Genomic DNA, 21498 nt, shown 5'->3' with positions numbered 1-21498 from the left:
ACAAAAGTTTAGCTAGAAGAGATAGGATAAGACAAAACAAAGGAAAATTTAGACCAATTATTTGGAAAATATCCTAAGAGGGAAATTAGATCTAAAACTCTATTCTGCATATGTATTCTCCTCTCCCTCCCATGCCCCAAAATAGTCCTAGTTTCATCATGTTCATATTGTTGGATGGAGCTGTAATCTGAAAGTTAGTATTATAGATGGAGCCAAAGCAAAACACTGAGCCTCCTGAGCCCTCTGGAACTTTGGCAAAATAGAGGTCCTATTATTCTATTAGTTATATAATTGTAAGTACTAAAAACAGACACCTGCAGCAGCCAAAACTGGGGTGAGATGCAAGGGGTTGTAGGAAGCAGCTTCAGGGACCTGGATTGAGAATTTCTCAATGCAGTGACCACACCTATTGGTTAGTGACACTCAATAGCATCCTGAGGGTAGACACTCATCTGCTCTCTGTAATAAAATATTTAAACATAGTTTAGGACAGTAGAAACAGATGAGAAAAATAGTAATTATTGTAAGTCCAGAAGTCCCAAATATATAGCTATCTAGTTGTGAGCAGGAACAGTAAAGGGAGAAAACAATGCTGGATGCACATAACAATGTCTTATGTTAGGAATCTCCAACCTTCTTTTTGTCTTACACATACATCTTATCAAGTCCTCCATTAAATACAATATAATTGTAACTATTCTAAACAAAGCATAAAAGATTTAGCCCATGCCAACTTAATATCTAAGGGAGCTTATAGAGGAAAACACTGAACTAGACACAGTAAGGCACTGTTTAAATACTGTAAATACAAAGGATAGAATGCATCAATTTGTTCTGCAGAGAGTTTGCCTTACCTTACTAATGAGAAAGGTTTGATTTGAAACTTTTGACCCTTCTGGCCAGCTATAACAGTTTACACCAAGGGCAACTATTAATATCTTAAAAAATATGTGCCTGAAATTATCTAAATGTAATGCATTTTGTCTTTCCTCAGAAGGGACAATCATGCTCTTATTCACTATTTCATTGTCATCTCCTGCTCTATATAAGCTCTTCTGTTTCTCCTCCATTTCTGCACTTCCCTGCTACTACATTCCCTCCCCTCTTCCTCTGCTGGAAAGTCTGTCCAGCCATTCTGCCTTCTCTCCTTTTTCTCTGTCCTTTTCTGTGGCTAGCAGCTGTAGTTAGCCCAGGCCCATGATGCTAGCTCTAATTCATGCCATCTTTATTTTATGCAAAAGGTTTTCCTAACACTGGAACCTATAGTTTGGCAAGTGGACACAAGTCAAAGTTAATGAAGTGCATAGGCTGAATACATCAGTAGATGGTACAAGTTAAACCTATTTAACCAAGTGACAGATAGTGGGGAGAAGGCTGAGCTCCTTAATGAGTTTTTTGCTCCTCTATTCCTGAACACAGATCAAGACAAATCTCCCAACTGGATCACAGGCAGGCACAAAAGGGACACCAGCCAACCAACTGTTAGTGCTGATTTGGTGAAGAGGCACTTGGAAGGACTGGATGTGTTTAAGTCAGCAGGCCCGAATCCAAGGGTGCTGAAGGAATTGGCTAATGTCATAGCAGAGCCACTGGTACAGCTGTTTGAGCACTCATGGTGCTCAGGTCAGGTCCCAGAGGACTGGAAAAGGGCCAATGCGGTCCCTATTTTCAAGAAGGGGAGGAAGGAGGATTTGGGTAACTTTAGACTGATTAGTCTCTCCTCTGTCCTTGGGAAAAACTTTTTAAAAATTATCAAGGATCATATTTGTGGGAGTCCAGCAGGAGAAATAATGCTGAAGGGCAATCAGCATGGATTCTTAGCCGGTATATCCTGCCTGCCTAACCTTGTTTCTTTTTACGTCCAGCTCACAAAATGCTTAGACGCAGGAGTGAAGGTAGATATCATTTACTTGGATTTTAAGAAGGCCTTTGATATGGCCTATTCTCATAAATAAAGCTAGCGGCTGTGACATAGATGATACACAGTCAGGTGGGTGGCAAATTGACTTAGAGGTTGCATCCAGAAAGTGGTGGTGGACAGGTTGGTATTGACCTGAAGAGATGTGGGCAGTGAAGTCCCACAAGGCTCAGTCCTTGGGCCTATGCTGTTCAAAGTCTTCATCAGTGACTTGGATGAGGGTGTGGAGAGCAATCTGTCCAAATTTGCAGATGATACCAAATTCTGGGGTAAAGTTAACACACTAGAGGGTAGGGAATGAATGTAGGCAGATCTGGACAGGTTGGAAAAGTGGGCAGAAAAGAATAGGATGCAGTTCAACAAAGACAAGTGCAAAGTGCTGCATCTAGGGAGAAGGAATCACCAACACGCTTACATGAGTCATCAGTGTGACAAAGTGTTCAGTAAAGCTATGGGAGGTGGTGCTCTCCCCTACCTTGAGTGTCTTCAAGAGAAGGCTAGATATGCACCTCGCTGGGGTCATCTAACCCCAGCGCTCTTTCTTGCCCAGGGCAGGGGGGTTGGACTCGATGATCTTCCGATCCAAACATCTATGAATCTATTACTTTCACTTCACATACTGTCCGTATTTTTTGTGAACATTTACCATCTCTTCTGGAAGAATTGCTTTTTTCTAAGAGGAATTCTATCACTGGAGAAAACTTCTGCCTTTACCTTTCTCATGCTATCTACTATCAATTGCAGCAGTAACAGTAAGATAAACATAGGACTGGAAGGAAATTTCTAGGTCACTGAGTCCAAAAAAACACATCATATCACCTCTTCCATACACTGATCAAGCTCTGCTTAAAACCCAACAAGGCTCTACTACTCCTGCTGGAAGGCAATTCCAGAACCTTATTCCACAGATGCAACTCTACATTCTACAGAGATAAGTAGCTCATATGGTTATGTCATGCAACAGACAGGGCATCTGGTTCAGTTCATAAAAATAAAAAAACCTGGACACAAAACAACCATGGAGGTGGGGGGCGAAGGGGATCCATCGTCCCGGGCCAGCTGACCGAGCCCGCCGGGTTGAATCCTCTGGGCAGACTGCGTGGACCCCTCTTAATGGTTTCACGCCCTCTTGAACTCTCTCTTCAAAGTTCTTTTCAAAACCTGGACTCTTACAACCATCTGTGTCAAACATTGTCCAAAACAAAGAATCTTAGATTTACTCTTATTTTTACAAGCTTTATATTACGTTAGCCATCCGCAAACTCTTACTGCTGTATTGGAAGGCTGGTATAATATAGTTTTGCATTCAAAAAACTTTCATTGAAAGGCTAGAAAATGCATTAAAAAGGAGGGACAAAGGAAAGTCACAAATGGACTGAAGCACTCCACTAGTTAACTTAAGAGTCAAAATAGTATCTCAGATCTTTTCCTTCCTTCTCTCTTCTGCCCTAAGTAGTAAACCACATGCCCTGACCTATGGTTTAATATCTAAGTTGACTGCACATCCCAGGCCAAATGATTTTGGACTGGAAGTGTGTGACAGAGTGACTCACATGCCCTGCCACAAGAACAGAAAAGATAGAGAGACAAAGAAAAACTTACCGGGCAGATCCCAGATGGAGGAGGGGAACATGGCAAACCTGAGCACCAGCGGCAATCAGCACAATCAGCGGGAGGCACGGAAAAAGCGGCAAATCACAAATCACTGTGATAAACCCAGCTCGTTGGTACAGGGAATTTAAAGGACACCAACAAGGTAGTTGGCATCAATCCCTAGGGAGCTAACCTGAAGAAGAGCTGAAGAGAGATGCAAAAAGAGAGAGATCAACCCTGGGGCTCAAGAAAGAGTACTGGCAGCCCACTTACCCATGAAGGTCGGAAGAAGTAGTATGGGCTCTCAGCCCTGAGAGACCTGGGTGGGATTTGAACTGGAGAATGGCTGGCTTGGGCCATGCACAGAAGAAAAGGGCAAGTGGCCAAGGTGAAGAGAGAACCTGGGGAACCAGGACTAGATAACTGGGAAGCCAGAGCACCCAGAGAAGAAGACTGATAATTTGGAATTACCGAACACCTGGCGTGGATAGGGAGTGTATGGTGGAGCCCTCCGAAGAGAAGCCAATAACCCCGAGTCGATAACAGCCATGTTGTCTCTTAGGATCATTGCTATTCTTAATCCTCCTTTTCCATCAAAGTTGTGGCAAATGTCCTATAAAGAGAATTCCTGATCCTAACAAGAGAGAATGACTCGACTTAGGGAGATTAGGCATCAACCTTCACAAAGTGTCACAAGAATAGACATTCTAACAAAATACTCAATACAGTCTAGTACAGGAGAAGAATGGAGAAACTTTAGTTCTATTCTTTCTCAAACTAGCAAGTGGAGTGAAAATAAGTGGGCAGAAAAGAAGATACAGGGGAAATTTTTCAATTCTTCCTAAATATAAACAAAGATTCTGAAACTTGGCTCAAAGTTCAAGGTAGAACTCTCCCTATCTAAAGTCATTCTCACATCATTCACAAATATTCCAGCAAACTAAATCCCAGGAGCTGACTCAACTCTCCACTGTCTTGCTGTAGAGGGAAAGAGTAAGCCATGTATCCAGTGTCCTATTTGAGGAAGGGAGAAAGTACTGTAACTATAACAGCAAAAACTGAGGTCCTGGCTTCCCTGTATGAAGGTTGACAATCTTTTCTTGTTTTCTTTAAGAGGAAGACTTTTTGCCCAGTGCCTTTATCCCAGTTTTGTCTCCCTTCATTGCCTTTGAAAACAACACTGCACCCAGTGGCTTCCACCATCCCCTTTAAGAATCATTGCCCTTTAGTGATGTAGTGCATCTATTGTTTGTGTAAGGCCTTTGGGTGAATAAAATGGCCTTTATAAATGTTAATTATAATCATCATTCTCTCGTGTATGACTCAGCTGTTGGACTCCATATTTTTCTTGTAAAACTGTCACAGGATCTGCTGAAAGCCTTCAGGAAGGGAGAGATGCCAAAGTCATGTCACTTTAAAAAAAAGAAGAAAAAAAAAGGAAGCTTAAAGTGTTCCTTTAATAAACTTTTAATTATTCTCCTCTTCTACCCTTCCAACCATTTCTAAGCATGCATATCTGGTTAGTTATCCCATCAAAGACCCAAAAATCTGCTTGACAGATATAGTATGATAACCAACTTTTGAGGCACAAAAAGGAAAGGATGTACCTCACTGTACAGCATGCAGATGATGAACAACAATGGTTCCATTGCCTTGTTCCCAAACTGAGATCCAGACATTGAGATCAGTGGTAAAAATCAAAGCAAAATGAATAGAGAAAAAATGAAGAAGAGCAGAGCAAGTGACAAACAACTACCTGCTGATGGCACTGGAGAATGGAGAGGCACAACAAAGGAAATGTGGCAGAGTGAAGTGCCACTTATGCAGCTCATAAACCCAAATCATCATCATCTCATTTAGTGACCCAATAGTGAAGTTAGACTTCCTGGTATGCAATTCCTAGGGTCAACCCTAATACCTATTACAAAGAGAGAGATAGTTAAGTATATTAGTCTAAAGCAGGTAGAAGACAGGTTAAGGAGGCATCTGAGGCTGCCTATATACGTGCATCGAGACTGCTCTTAATGCATTGTAATTATAGCACATTGGAGCAGATTCAGTTGAATCTGCTGGAGTGGGGTAATTACCATGCTCCAGCAGACTCCAGAATCATGTGCATCAGTATCCCAGCACTCAAAAATGGCAATGGTGGTACTAACTAAAGCTTGTTTAACGAGCTTTAGTTACAGTGCCTTGTGGCAGGGCACTGTTTGTGCCTGCCACTTTAAGGGCCAGAAGACAGCAGCTGGCAGATGCCTGATTAGGGAAGCCATTTTAGATTCAGGGCTGCCCATTTTTCATAGATTTCATGGACATTAGGGCTGGAAGGGACCTCGGAAGATCATCGAGTCAAGCCCACCACCCAAAGGGCAAGAAGTCAGCTGGTGTCATAGGATCCCAGCAAGATAAGCATCAAATTTGCTCTTGAAGGTGTTCAATGTAGGTGCTCGAACCACCTCCGATGGCAGGCTATTCCAGACCTTCAGGGCTCAGACAATAAAGAATTACTTCCTTATGTCCAGCCTGAAACAGTCTTGCAGTAGTTTATAACCATTCGACCTTGTCATCCCTTGGGGCGCTCTGGTGAACAAACATTCCCCCAGATCCTGGTGGTCACCCCTGATAAACTTATAGGTGGCCATCAGCTCACCCCTGAGCCTGCACTTTTTCAAGCTAAAGAGCCTCATAGATCTTAGCCTGTCATCGTAAGATCTGGTTTCCTTACCTCTGATCATGAGCATGGCTCTTCTCTGGACTCTCTCAAGTTTCTCCACATCCTTTTTGAATTGTGGGGTCCAAAACTGGACGCAGTACTCCAGAAAGTCTCTTTCTTCCGTAGTACTAGCCAGTGTAGCACTGCTGAGCCTATAAGGATGGTGCAGGTTTTTCCTCCCAAGGTGGAGAACCTTGCATTTTTCAGTGTTAAACACCATCAGGTTCTTGTCTGCCCATTTGCTGAGCCTGTCCAGGTCAGCCTGGATTGCCCTCCTGTCTTCAGCTGTGGATGCTTTGCCCCAAAGTTTGGTGTCATCAGTGAACTTGGCCAGTCTGCTTCCGACTCCAATGTCCACATCATTAAGGAAGATGTTGAACAATATGGGTCCAAGGACAGAGCCTTGGGGGACCCCACTGGTCACAGGGCACCATGACGATTGACTTCTGTCAATTACTACCCTCTGGGTCTGACCACAGAGCCAATTTCCCAGCCAGCAGATCATGGTGGATCCAAGGCAACAATTGGCCAGTTTCACCAAGAGGTGATCATGGGATACCAGAGTGAAGGCTTTTTTGAAGTCAAGATATATGACATCAATCTCTTCTCCCCTGTCCAGGTGATAGGTCACCTGGTCATAAAAGGAAATGAGATTGGTCAAGCAACAACAAACCCATGCTGGCTATTCCTTAGGATGTTGGCATCAGCCAGTCCATTAAGGATGTTCTCTCTAATAAACTTTTCTAAGATCTTCCCAGAGATAGAAGTCAGGCTGAAGGGCCTATAGTTTGCCAGATCCACTTTCCTCCCTTTCTTGAAGATAGGCACCACATTGGCCTTCTTCCAGTCTTCAGGCACTATACCAGAGTACCAGGTGTTCTCAAAGATACGTGCCAGAGGCTGGACTATGATGCTCACCAGCTCCTTGAGTACCCTGGGGTGTAGATTGTCAGGGTGAGCTGACTTGAAGGTATCTAGCCTCTCAAGGTGTTCCTTTACGAGGTCAGCATTGATGGAGGGCAAGGGATCTTCCTCACCTAGACCTCCCTGTCCCGTAGCAGGCATGGGCATCCCATGGGACTGATGAAAGACTGACGCAAAGTACCCATTTAATAGGTTGGCTTTTTCCTGGGCGTCAGTTGTCAGTTGTCCCATCTGGTTCAGCAAGGGTCCAATGTTGCCCTTGCTTTTCCTCCAGCTCCCCACATATCTGAAAAAGGACTTTTCCTTGTCCTTGATACTCGAAGCTAGTTGGAGTTCAGTTGCAGCCTTGGCTTTCCTGTTTTGCTCCCTGCAGAACCGGGCCAGGCAGCATATTCCTCCTTGGAAGTGAATCCCATCCTCCATCCTTTGTAGGCCTTTCTTTTTAGCCTTAGGAGGTCTGCTAGATCCCTGGAGAGCTGGGGGGTTGCTGTGCCCTCTTACTGCCTGTATTCCGAGATGGAATAGAATTAGCTTGTGCATTGAGGATCATTCCCTTATATATTAATAGGGCATTTTGCTGCTGGGAGGCCAGGCAACAACATCGCCTGGCTTCAGGTATCATCTGGAGGTAAGGGAGAAGCTGTAGGGGATAGTCAGGAGGCTCCTGGTCCTGGGCATGACCTAAAACTGCACCCTGCCAGGAGTGGGTGATCTGGTGGGGCTCTCAGTGGTGTGGGAGCCCCCAGGAAATGCCAGGCCAGTTACCACCCTGGTGAAAGGTGGGTTGGGGCGTCTTAACCCCTAGCCCCCACAACCGGGTGGGTTACCCACTTTGTAGGGTCTGGAAGGTGGACTCCAGAGAGAGAGAGAGAGTTGGGCCATAGGCTCAACCTGTCTTGATATCCCCCAGCTGGTCCATCCTGGGGCCAGAACTGGAAGGGTCAAAGAGCCAAGGGCCCACTGCGAGGAATGCCCAAAAGCTAAGGGCTTGGGGTTCCAGCTGGTTTAGAGGTGGGCCAGGGCTAGTGTAGTCAAAGGTCCTGCGGGGGGGGAAGCAGCTCGGAGCTACGCAGTCAGGAATGAAGGCAGAATAGGCTGTTTGAATGGAAGGATCTAAGTGGGGTCCAACTAGTAGGATTCTGGGGCCCAGAGTGGGACCGGTGATGTTGGTAACATCTGGATGGCTTGGTCTGCGGTGTAGGGGAGGAAAAAAGCGACAGATAGCACCCCCTAGTATCAGGGCAAGAAATAGGCAGCCTCCCACATAATCAACATCAATTAATTAATTATCATCAAGGTGTGGTGGGTGAGAAGGCAGGCGGTTAACCCAGAAATAGGTGGGCAGGCCACAGTGAGATCAGCGTGGAGTAGGCCCCCTGTTACACACCTTCATCAGCATTTTTCTATACATGTGATGCTCCAAGTGCTTTAATTAGACCTGCTCTAATTAAAGCATGCCTCCCCCCACCTCCCAGCGCATGTGTATAAATGCCCTGAAAGACTAAGTCAAAGAGGCTTATGCTTTCATAGGTGTCAGCCTACTTCTTCAGATGCTATGAAAGTTCTGTTTACTGATAAAGTAGGCTGTTGACCATAAAAGTGCATGCGTCTCTCTGAACCTGTTAGTGTCGAAGGTGCCAGCCTGCCTTCTACCTTTTAAAAAGATAGGCTAAAATATCTGTTGCATTCTGGATAGAATTAGCTAAATGCCTTGGGACCCCAAGTTTATGTTGTTGTTTCAATGAATGGAGATACTGAAAGTTATTTGGACTTGGGTACTTTTGAAAATTCTCCTTTCAAATATTGTTTTCGGAATTCATGGATGAATGCCATCTGGTTTTGGTGAAACTTTGTGCATAGCTTACGATTTGTTCCAGCATGCATTTTTTTACACTTAAAATTTCCAACAGTGATTCACCTTTATTACCTGAGGTATATATTTCCCTACTACTTTGTGATATAAAATAAGGTGAAAAAAAGAAACAGAAATATTTAGTTCCTTGGTTATTATTTGTTTTTCTGTCTTCTATTTGCTTCTTGCTATTTGCTCTTCTAACACCTTATTTGCACTCCAAATTTCCATCTTATATTAGATATGCCATAATTTATGCCCCTTTCCTGCAGCTTTCATAGGATGGATTTTCATTTACTGAAGAGTGCCTGGTTAACTCTGACATATAGCTATACCATTTTTTCCTTATGTCTTTTCTGGTTCTACTGGCATGTGGAAGTACTTCCTATAATGCACAGGGCTGTTTTTTGCTGTAAGGTAGATGAATAGGACAGTTTCTTATCTTTTCCTTCTTGGTCTCAGTTGCAGAGTCACAGAGAAATAAGGCAAGAAGGGACCTCCAGAGGTCATCTAGTCCAACCCCATGCCTGAGGCAGGATCATCCCTATCCAAACCATCTCATACAATGATAATCTAAACCAGGGATGGGCAAAATATGGCCCATGAGCTAGGCATTTTGTCTGGCCCATAGTGGGTCCCTTGGCCCTGCCCAGCTAGAACTGCCAGCCCCAAGCACACAGTGGGGCTGGGGCATCATGACAGCCAGACTTCCTTTTCCTGAAGCCCCTCCGGCTCCTTCTGGCTGCCACTGCCAGACTCCGCCACACTGCCTAGGAACACTGGCCCATCTGCCCCACACCTAATCATCTTGGCCCATCCACCCTACATCAACCACTGGAGACACCAGATGGAGCAAATGGGCAGGGTCTCCATAGAAACCAGCTGGAACCTGTGTTGGCAAATCATGCGGTTGGATGGATGGGGCTGAGAAAGGGCAGGAAGTGAGCGGGGCTGAAAATAGGGATGGATTAGAATTGTGGGGAAGTGACAGCATGGGGCCAGAACCTGGGGCAGAGCTGTAAACCACTGCCTGCATATTCCAGCAGTGGGCACTGATTCTGTGTACAGAGGCATACTGAGAGTGGATTGCAGCTCTGCCAGAGGCCCCAGCCCTACACTGTCACCCCCCACCCAACAATCCTGATTCCCAACTCCACCTGCCCATCCCATTCCCAGGTGTGACTCCCCGCTCACTCATGAACCCATCCCATCTGCCCAGCCACGTGCCCTGCTACATGGGTCCCAGCCAGTTTCTATGGAGACCCTGTGATTGTGGAACAGTGACAGTCCAGGGCCAGGGCCTGGGAAACAGCTGTGATCCACTCCCCACGTGGAAATCCTGGGTAGAGGGTCACACCCTCAAGAAATCCTGGGTAGAGGGTCACACCCTCCCTTACTCCACACTATAGAGGAATACACAAAGGAAGGCAAAAACCCTCACAATCCATACCAATCTGACCATGGGGTAAAATTCCTTCCTGATCCCAAGTATGGCAATTGGTCTGACCCTGAGCAGAGGGGCAAGGCCCTCTAGCCAGGAACCTATGGATTTTCTCTCAGAGTAGTATGACCCCTACCCAACCCCCAGATGAAGTCCCAGGACTGGGCTGTATCCAACACCAAATGCTTCTGGGACGACTTAAAAGCATCACCACCTTATGTTCTGAAATATGAGATAGGTTTGTCCCCATTGGGGGGAGGGGTGGGGTGGGGTGTATAGATAGCAATGTCAGTCTTGTTCCAAAAGTTATCCAACCACATCTAGCATTGCATATCAAGACTTCCTGCTTTAGTAAGTTCCATAGGCTAGTCAGAAGTTGAAACATATTTCTTCTTGTTTTATTCTAAATGCACAAAGAAAACTAGCAGGATGCTCATTCCTTTCCCTGTAGAGACTTTCAAGACCCAAATACCACATTTAATTGGAGAATTCCATCTCTAGGGGCTTCTCTTTCACAGCTCAATCTTGATAGGCACTGCTCTTCTTAATTTTCACAGAGTTCTTCAGCCAAAGCTTAACTTTACACCTGGAACCTACTGAATATATCTAAGTGATAAACATTGTTAATGAATAGATCAGAATCTGGGATGAAGACTACTACTCTTTTTACCAGTAGTCTAGACTTTTGGTATAAGTTGGAGCGGAGAGAAACAAGAAGAAAAGTCTGTGGGAGAAGCAAAGTCAAGCATACTGTGTCACCTTTCTGGGATATTGTCTAAATTAAGGTCCGGCTTGGATATGGGACATTTGTTCTAAGATGGTTGAAGTTCATCAAGTCTAAAGATAAGAAACAACTTTCAGTACCAGCTCCATCTTGGCTTGGTGGCTTTGGAAAATGATTTCACTATGCCTGTTCAACTAAAACTGGGTTTTTCTATGCTTGTGACAGGAGGCCAGCTTCCTCTAGCCTCCTTTCAGTCACTCTTACAAGTATGTACTGACTCAGGAAAACAATTCAAGATCAACCTCTGGGTTACTGGATTCAGATGTGAGGAACACAGCAGATAACAAGGATGGGGATTTCTTTACAAATGAGAGAGATCTGTCTCTAAGGCTAAAAACAGATGCCAGATTTCTCCCAGGACAAAGACTTTTATTCTGGAATCCTAAAGATTTACAAACCCATATTCCCACTTTAAGTACCCTTGAACTATCCAGTATAACACTTTTTCAAGCAACAGTGGGGCTAATTTGAGTTAATGGTCTTTCAAGCTGCCTGTGTAAACAATGGTCCCCTATCTGTTTTAATGCAAGTAAAATCCCAAAACAATCAGACCTGGGAAAACCTAACAGTCTTTTCATCCTAAGTTTGCAGAAGCAACTCCAAGACAAGACGACAGTGATCTCATATTACTAGTCCATCCATCTGATACTGACCAATAAATTTCATAGTAATCTAACCGCACAGTATGCTTACCTCCAATACCAAACCAATTTATCCCAATTTACTTTCAGATTACAATCAGATCACCTTTCCCTTATGAAAGGAGGCCTTTTCCCTCGCTAATGGACTTGTACATGGCCATTTTGGGTGGCTCCTGGAACTCTTAACACCAGGATCCTCTGCACTTTAACACCTGAAACTAATTTTAAGCACTCATTAGGTGGGTCAAAGGTACTGCTACTCCTTCTACTATTCCTTAGTACTACTAATTACTGCTAGGGCAGAATTATCTCTGAACTGTGCTACCCATCTGATGTTACACTACAGTGTAGTCACTCTAGGCCAGCGTTTCTCAAGTTGTGGGTCATGCCCCAAAAGTGGGCTGAAAGAGTATATGAAAGGGTTTCAAACAAAAATTAAAAACGGATTCTCCTTTAAAGGAGAAAAATATGAGAAACCATGGCTTTTACCATGCAGGCTGGCAGAGTGCCAAAATAGAAGGGGCTGTTTGGGGGCCTCCAGGCCCCATACATGCCCCCCTCCCCCGATACACCCACCCACTGCCCCACACACTGGGAGCTGGGGCCTGGGGACAGTGGGTCAGAAGTGAGGGGTACTGGGTCAGGACTGGCCAAGGTTTACAAATGGGTTCTGGTACAAAAAAAGGTTAAGAAGCACTGCTCTAGGCTATAGCACCCCACCCACCTCCATTTTCCCTGACAGCCCAAATCAGCCCCACTGCCTCCCTCCTGTCCTCCACAGTGCCCCAGATCCATGCCCACTTCTCCCCCCTACCCACCCATTTACTTGTTTCTGCCTACACTGTCTGTCCCAGGGGAGCAGAAAGGGGAGAATTAATCTGCCTGCCTGGCCCCTGCCACCAGGCAGTGTGGGCAGCTTCAGGTAAGTGGGGAGGGAGCGAGGGGTGGAGGGGTCACAGAGGAACCCCAAGAGGTGGGGGGAGCCCCTGGGGCAGAGGGAACTCGGGAAGCCCCAGCGTGCAGGGGGGAAGCCCAGAATGGGATGCGGGGATGCTTACTTTTCAGTCCTCTAGGCCAGTGGTCTCCAAACTTTTTTGATTGTGCACCCTTATCAGTAAAAAATTTGAGCACGCACCCCCAATATATGTATATTTATTTATTTATAAATTATATACATGTACTGCTATACTAATATATTATGCACATTCTAAAACATACGCAAAAAATAGAAATTAAAAAAGGATGAGATAAAGATGAAACAAAATAAACATAAATAGAAGTTCTAATATTTTCTTCCCGTACCCCAATGGATCGTCTTGCGCACCCCACTTTGGAGACCACTGCTCTAGGCCCCTGCTGGCCTGAACATGTGACTGCTCCAAACTCAAGCTAGCACTAACACCCATCAACACCTGAACAGCTCACAGTGTGGCATGTACCATATACCACTAGTTTCTGCTGCAGTTCCAAGCATTTCTTAGACAAATCCTGCTTAAGGCTTAATTCAGGTGAATGCCAATGTCAAATTTTCTTTTTCAGAACTAATCTATCACCAAATATTCTGTGCCTGATTTATATAACTTCTGTGTTGTTAGTTGACTATTTTTAGCATTTCTTAATTCCCATCAGACCCCCACTTGTTCTCCCTCAACAGTGTTGAGCACTAGAAATAACATTTTCTTGACACTGGAGAGCATCCTCAAGATGGTTTTTAGCCAGAACTCTTCTGTCTGCTAAGCACTTTCCAAAAGGTTTTTCCATAATCAAGTTTTTGCAGCACTGTTACATAAAATTTAACTGCAACTAAATGCTCCTAGGATCACTGTAAGGAAAAAAAAATTGCTAATACCTTTGGCAGTTTCACTAGCTGTTGCAAATATCAGTAAAATTGTGCATCTCTTTTTTGGTACAAAATAACGAAAAATAATTTTCACTGAACTACAATCACGCTTGACTTTCAATTAGTTACAAGCATTTTACAAGTACTTTTATTTATTTAGAAAAGCTCCATTTTAGCCATTTGGACTTTAAAAATGTGTAAAGTATTACTTGCAAAACCACTAACTCTACTCAAATGTTCAATGTTGCTGCTATAAGCCAATATCTTACAGAATCATAATTTTCCTTGAACCTGAGAGATACCCATTCTTATTAGTAAAGAACAGCTTTGTAAGAAAGTCTTTAGGAAGTGCTGTGGGAAAGCCAGTGTCCACATGGGTCACACACCTGGGTAGTGGAATGTAACTTCTCATTTCAAGGTCACCAGGTAAAAATAGTAATGACCAAATATTGTTACCCTCTGTCTTCATATCAAAGTACCAAACACAACTAGTAATACTAATTGCAAAGTTCCCATTGGTTCTTGATTAAATATACCATTTCCAGCATAGGAATTAGAGAACAGAGGAAACCAGGATGGCATGTGAACAACAGTCATTTCTATAGGTTTAACCTTTGCCTCAGAAATGAGGCAGGCTGACAAGCCATCTCAGAACATGTACTGCTACTGCACCTGTGCAATAGCTATTCTTTGAATAAAACGAGAAGTCTGTGTCTAGGACCATCACCTTGGCATCTTAGGCCCTCTCCAACCCGCACACACAACCAGCTTTGAAGAGAGTGAAGTTGATATCTAACATACATTGTGTGACACCTCGCTGAAGTCTGGCTATGGGGGGTGGGCTCCATGGTACAGTTATACCCCCTCCCCCACCTCTGATTTCTGCTCTACTCAAACTTTATAAATAACACTCTGGGAGAGGCAGCTGTATTTCTATTCAGGCAGCACAATGGGAATCGATTGACTTCATGGTTCATTATAATCTGCTTGATTCCTGCTAATGTTTTATCATTCCATAGCTGTTAATGATCCTCACTCCCCGGTAATGGTCTTGATATTCCATATTCAAATGATACTTTATTCTGCAATTTTGCTGTTAGTCATTGCTGGTAATATCTCTTCTTTTTCACAGCCCTGCAGACTGTTTTTAGCTAAAAACTTTAACTCAGGTGTAGCACTATTAAATCAGGTAAAGAAATGACTGATAATGATGCCTTGGATGCTCTGTTAAGATGTTCAAGAAGACTAGATTTTGTTTTATGAATCTAAATAAGAGATGTACTATACAATGTAAATATAATGACTGCAGTACTAATGAAACAATATCTTTGGACTATTTTTGACCAATTTTTGCCTAGTTTATGTTCTTTAAACTTTATATATAATCTAGCAAATTAGTAAACATTCCAACAAAGTTATGTAACATACGTGCACAGCTGCAAAGTGCTTTTAAAATGGATAATCATACAAAAAAAATAATCCTGGTCAAATGAGGTATTAAATTAAGGCACTCAAAAGCAGAGCACCCTAGGGAACTTACACTCCTTCCAGAGTTAATTTTTCATGTGGGGACAGAGCAGGGTTACTGCTGCCAGCTCAGCCCCACCACCTGGGGCTGTCAGAGGTGGAGGGATGGGGAAAGGGAGGAAGTTGCCAGCTGCTTTGAATGGCCGGAGCTGAGGAGAAGCTAGAAGGAATGGAGCCCCCACACCTCACAGGATCCCTCAGCTACCCCAGATAGGGTACTAGGGTGAGCTGGGTCAGGCTCGCAAAGCGAGGGAGCTCCATTCCATCCTGCCCCCAACCCCAGCTCTGGCTATTCAAAGCAGCTGGAAGCTCCCTCCCCTTCTCCTTCCCCCTTCTCCCTCACTGACAGCCCTGGAGCTGGTGGGGGGCAGAGTTTGGGAGAGAAGTGGTTTGCAAGCCTCTTTGGAGGCTGCTAGAGTGCCCTGCCTGCTAGCCAGGGTCAATGCAGACTGGCTTCAGCCTTCCCCTTCCCCCCAAACCCAACAGGAAAACTTCTATTATGTTGTGGGGAGACTCTAACTCATGGTACTTTATTTAAAGCGCTATGAGTTAGAGCAAGGCCCTAACGTCAGTAAGTACCCATAGTGCTATCCCCCGGCATACTAGTGAACCTTCTACTTTCTCTTTAACTGGAGAAGAACGTGTTGCATTCGTGACAGGGGGCAAGCTTGGGGCCAAGTCTCAAGTCAGCCCGCTCACCTGTCTACGTAGGGCAGTCTACCCAGTCCCACCTGCCACAACTGTGCTATTACAATAAACTGGTGGTAAATGTGGGAGGCTGCCCATTCTATGCCCTGATGCCAGGGAGAGCTATCCATGGCTCTGTACCTCCCCTACACCATGCTTGGCCCCACTTGTCCCTCTTAACAACCCACCTGAAGGTGGGGGCTTGGGTTTAGGCACCCCGACCTGCCTTACACCAGGGAGGTTCATGATCCTGGTATTTAAGAGTGGCTTCCGTGCCACTGGCAGTCCCACCAGGCCTCCCTATCTCAGCAGGGTACAGTATCGGGTTATGTCCTGGACCACTGAGGCCTCCTCCATCCCCATAGCCTCAGCCATACCTCCACAGTGTTCCAGAAGCCTTCTCAACACAGATTGCTGCCTATCTGACCTATGTTTGAAAATGGCCACCCTCAGGCACCTGGCGGCTGCCTGCTCCTCCCATTAAAGTGGGAGGAACCAAAGGTGCACTGCCACAGTGTTATATATGACAATGTATCACACCATCTCCCCCCACCGTTTTCAAAATCTTAGACCTACCTATGGCCAGTGGTACTGTGGAAACCTTAAGTCTGCCCTGACTCTAGCCTTCTCCAGGGAAATCAGGTGCTGAGTTGAGCATTGATCATTCCATTTCCCACTTCCATACACAGTGGTCACTCCAAGGTTCTGATATTGCCAGCCTAGCATGGAAAGAGGCAGGAATACATGACAAATAAAACATCGTTAACATTTATCAAGTGCAGCAAACAGCTCTTGTGGGCAATGGGGGAAGACAATGGTTTTCTAAAGGGTGTTTTTTTTTCTTGGCCCAACAACCTTCTTTCCAAAAAAAAAAAAATTATGTCCTTGGCCAAGCTGAAGAGATATGATGAATAAGTGCAGGGATAAGAGGAAAATAATTCATGTTTGCTCTCCTCCCTTGGTGAGTCACCTTGGCCTAGAAAATGTCTTCTACAGACCTTTTGGCTTCATTGGGGTAATACCAAATTGGTGGATTATATGTAGTTCAGAATACTATGAATAATTTTCAAGCACAGTTTTTAAAACTCATAACAGGGCATAAGTTGTCTCCTTCACTTTAACATGGAATGCTAGGGTCTTGTCCAAAGAAGAGAAAAGTTACAGTATTTCCCAAGTATGTGGCAGATGCACAAAAAAAGCTATTTTTATTTTAACAACTGTTGTTTTTCAGTTTTCATTACCACCATCTCTTTACTCCAGGGGCAGCCCAAATGTGTTACACTATATTGAAGCTGAACATAACAATTTGCGCACAATTTGCCTGAAGCAAAACAAAACTAGGATTACACAAAAAAAAAAAATAAAAATCACACAACTGGAAAACTAAATTATTACACTGAAAAGTCTCAGCTGTAAAACTTTACAGCTGTGAATCTAGTCCTAAAGTTGTGCATGTAGACGCTGAAATGTATATGGTCATGAGATAGCTTGATATACACATAGATGAAAGGGAACACGTAGAATATAACAGCAGTGATTTGTTTGAGGTTGTGGAGACCCGGTGCATTGTCTATGGTAAAAAGTTAGATGTGAATTTGTGGAATGCAATAATATTCATAATTTTTAAAGTGAATGTAATGCTCTTAAGCAGTATTATAATCCTTATTATGAGCCCTGGATATTAAGTTATTTTGTTTTTGCAAAAAAAAAGGGTATAGCAATGCAGGCTTCTCTATACTTTCTGCCATTATCACTCAGAAAAAGAAAGGTATTATCTTTGGAGAGGAGAGGCCAATTCAGTGTCCAAATCTATTCAATCCTGTGTTTATACAATAACCTCCTCAAAGGCTTTGATAAACGCCAAATGTGATGTAAAGGCAAACACACCGGAGATAGGGTAATGGAGTAGGTGTCTTTTAATGGTCCCTCCCTGTCCTATTTTCTATGGGATTATGAAGATGACCAGGACAGGTAGCATCTTTCTCTGGCTTAATGAAAAGCAATTCAAAGGTAATGTAGCTAAGTTATCCTCTTAGTCTATAGCTACATTCACCGCAAACAGGAGCACTATGTTTACCTCAGCTGCCCATAGAAAAATTACACTTTATATGAAGCTGCATCTAGAGTTACTGATGTCTCCCATCTGTTGACCCAAAAAGGGACTAGGCTAATCTGCATAGGGCTGATCTCTCATGAGCCAGTTATAAAATATTTTATAATAGCTACAGGATTTTACACATAAAACTGGCTCCTGCTTTGTGAAATAATATAAGAAGTGCCCTGAACAATCCTGGGCAGCCTTCAACCTATGTAGAGGCTCTGCAGCTAAGAGTCTTAAAAAAAACCACTTTAAAGCAATACTTGTGCAGCATCCAAAGCGAAAGTTTGCAAGAATTTGTGGAGCCTTTAAAAGCTGGGACTCGGTATAGGACGCTGAACCTGGAATGCAGTCTGGGGCACAGCCAGTTATCATAGTACATTTTGAAAATTCCTGTTTGTGTACAAATTTTGTTTTTAATGAAGTGATACAATATATTTCTTATAATGCCAGCATTTATGCAATATGCAAACAGAATGTTCACACACATAAACCTGTACCTCATTTTGGAATGTCCTCTCACAGACCTTATGGTCTTGCACAATGTTGGACATAGGGGCTGGAAATCAACATAATGTAATGATTTGAAAACTTTTTAAAGGGAATTTCACAGACAGTGAAATTTCATAGACAGTGAAAAGCACCAGTTGGCTCACACTATAAAGTCCTCTGTGTAACCACAGGACCAATACAGTACCAGTCATCTCTGGCCATGTACATCAGTCAGTAATGTAACTTAAGAATTTTCTCTAGGGAAGAAATGTTGCGCAGGGGGTGGTTTCCAGACTCATCCATTCATTGGCACCTATACTGACAAGGCAAATAAGAATTCTGACTATGTTGTATGTTTTAATTATGTCAATACCTGTTTGCAGCTGCAATCAGTTCATCAGCTCTTCTCCCAAAGGTCTCAAGTGAAAGGCTCTTTACAACTGCATAATGTGGTAATAGGTAAAGTGGTTTCATGACAATTATGTCATTAAGGTGGACCACCTGGGTTCCTTGTAGGAAAGAAAATGTGAGCTACACAAACATATTAAAGGATATTAAATTATATTGGCTGGAGGAATAATAAACATGGGACATTCAGCCTTAGGGAAGCAGGAGGAAGGAAGGAAAAAGGAGGAGGGTAGCAGATGGATGAGGGGGGGAAAGTTTCTAGGGAAAAGTGACATGATCCAAGAAGTGGAGGATTAATTTAACATATGTAATAAAAGAGATGGTTAATAGTCTTACAGCCGTGACCATCCACATTCAGGCATTATCTTGACATAAGAGCAGAATATATACACTGTGTATCTCATCAGCTCAGGTCACAGCTAAAGGCAGCCCCAAAGAAACATTGGAGGTGGTTTTCTTTTTCCTTTAGTAGTATACTGAAAAGCAGTTCTGGATGTAGCATAGGAAAGAGCTGTATATTTATCTAAGTTCATAGCTGTTAATTCTTGGCATGTGTCATATAGTAAGGGGCTCTACAGAATGAATTTTCTTAAAATAGCTGGCTAGGATTAAACAAAGCACTGCATTACTTTCTATTATTAATACCCAATAGAACTTAAGATGATAGACTTTTTAAATATAATTCCATTTCTTAGAAAAATGGTCTTAAACACAAATATCTATCTTAAAGATTTCAGTAAGAACTAAGTAGATGTCATGCAACAAGCTGGCAGAGGGTAGGTTTAGGTTAGACATCAGGAGGCGCTACTTCACAGTCAGGGCGGCTAAGATCTGGAACCAACTTCCAAGAGAAGTGGTGCTGGCTCCTATCCTGGGGGTCTTTAAGAGGAGGTTGGATGAACACTGTGCTGGGGTCGTTTGACCCCAGTACTCTTTCCTGCCATGGCAGGGGGTCGGACTAGATGATCTGCTCAGGTGCCTTCTGACCCTGGAAACTATGAAACTATGAAACAATTACCACGAAGATTTGTTCTACATTTAAAACAAATTGTGTTACAACCATGTGAATGACTGTTCTTTTCCCTTTCTGTGGATGTCTGAGCAGAGTTTTACTAACATAAATACTCATGAAAGTATGTCCAATTTCTGTGCTCAATCACATAATTTTAAAAAATAATTTTCTATTGACATTTTATCCAAAATCCACATGTTGATTAGCATATTAGTCCAATGAGGGAACAAAGGCAGTAACATAGTGGTTTGGTCACAGAGCAAGTATCAAAGATTAAATATGTGAAATTCAACCAGCTTTCATAAAGAGAAAGATTTCAACATTTATTTTAGTGAATTTGAGTTTTGCAATTCATTTGTGATAATGAAATAAAACAGAAGCAAACAAACAAACAAACAAACAAGAAAGAAATGCAACCAATACACTGCATTTACTCTGTTCAACTCAGACTGCAATACAAGCAAATGCATTGAGCCACAGCTATTCTTGAACAACTCCACTTATTCTGAAATGAGCGAGGGGTTTTCAGATATGTTTATGGATTTTCACATAAAGGGTAAGCTCAAAATGAAACAAAGCAATCTTATTCCAGAATAAAAACATCCTCATATGGAATTATTCCTGAATATGCAGTCAACTCTGGCTAATTCACTGCCGTTTGTGACTCCTTGTTACTATGGATTTACCATTTGTTTCTCCCAGCACAACCTCATGACCTTGTTTCTCTCTCTCCCTCCCTCCTTCCTCGTGTCTAGTATTCTAATTTCTTTCTCCTATACTGTGCTTTCTGCCCTTCCTTTCACAGCATCTGATGAAGTGAACTTCAGCTCATGAAAGCTTATGAGTTAGATAGATTTACTTTGGTCAGCCTATAAAGTGCAAATCTACCCTTCCTTCTAATTCACTATACCACAGGGGAATGCAAGTAAGGGTGAATTTACCAATAGTGATCAAATATCAAGAACTGATAACTGAGGGGGAATAAAACCAACAGCAAATTAAACCATAGAGGCAAACAATTCCTTGGCAAATTAACTAGAGTCCACTGTATGTATAGAAGCCCTTAGAAAGCATGTATCAAAATTATTTAAAAGCAGGATCACAATTCTGCTTTCCTAAAGCATTATTTGACACAACCAAGTTTCAAAATTGGCTGTTTTGTGCAATAAGCCAGGGGCTTTGAGATCAGCTCATCTCTCTTTATAAAGTGTACCCAAATAGAAATAGCAGTAAGTCTCAGCCTGGGATTTCACGCTCACAGGGATAGCCTCTACAAAACATTAGGTTCAGATAGAAGTAAAAATCTGAACAAAGAAATCCATTCTGGTTTCGCCCCGGTGACCCGTGCGGAGGCGCAGCCGGCTGCTTTGCTGGCTGAAGGGCCACGGAGTAAGAACCGGGTTGACCTGCTGTTCGACCCGGGACTTAGAAAAATTTCGAGCCCCTACCCTCCATCAATGCTGACCTCGTGAAGCAACACCTTGAGAAGCTGGATACCTTCAAGTCAGCCGGCCCTGACAATCTGCACCCCAGGGTACTCAAGGAGCTGGCAAGCGTCATAGCCCAGC

The 21498-nt window shown here is 43.3% G+C and overlaps 1 long non-coding RNA gene across 1 annotated transcript in view; it reads left to right on the top strand.

Annotated features, from left to right (window-relative positions):
* The window catches only part of LOC109305646, a 473981-nt gene that overhangs the window by 230648 nt on the left and 221835 nt on the right, over positions 1-21498 (top strand). The gene's annotated exons all lie outside the window — the stretch shown is intronic.

The sequence above is a fragment of the Crocodylus porosus genome, unplaced genomic scaffold, assembly GCF_001723895.1.
Source record: "Crocodylus porosus isolate Cpor-Errol unplaced genomic scaffold, CroPor_comp1, whole genome shotgun sequence".
Taxonomy (NCBI): Eukaryota; Metazoa; Chordata; order Crocodylia; family Crocodylidae; genus Crocodylus; species Crocodylus porosus.
This window is presented reverse-complemented; position numbering and strand designations above follow the sequence as displayed.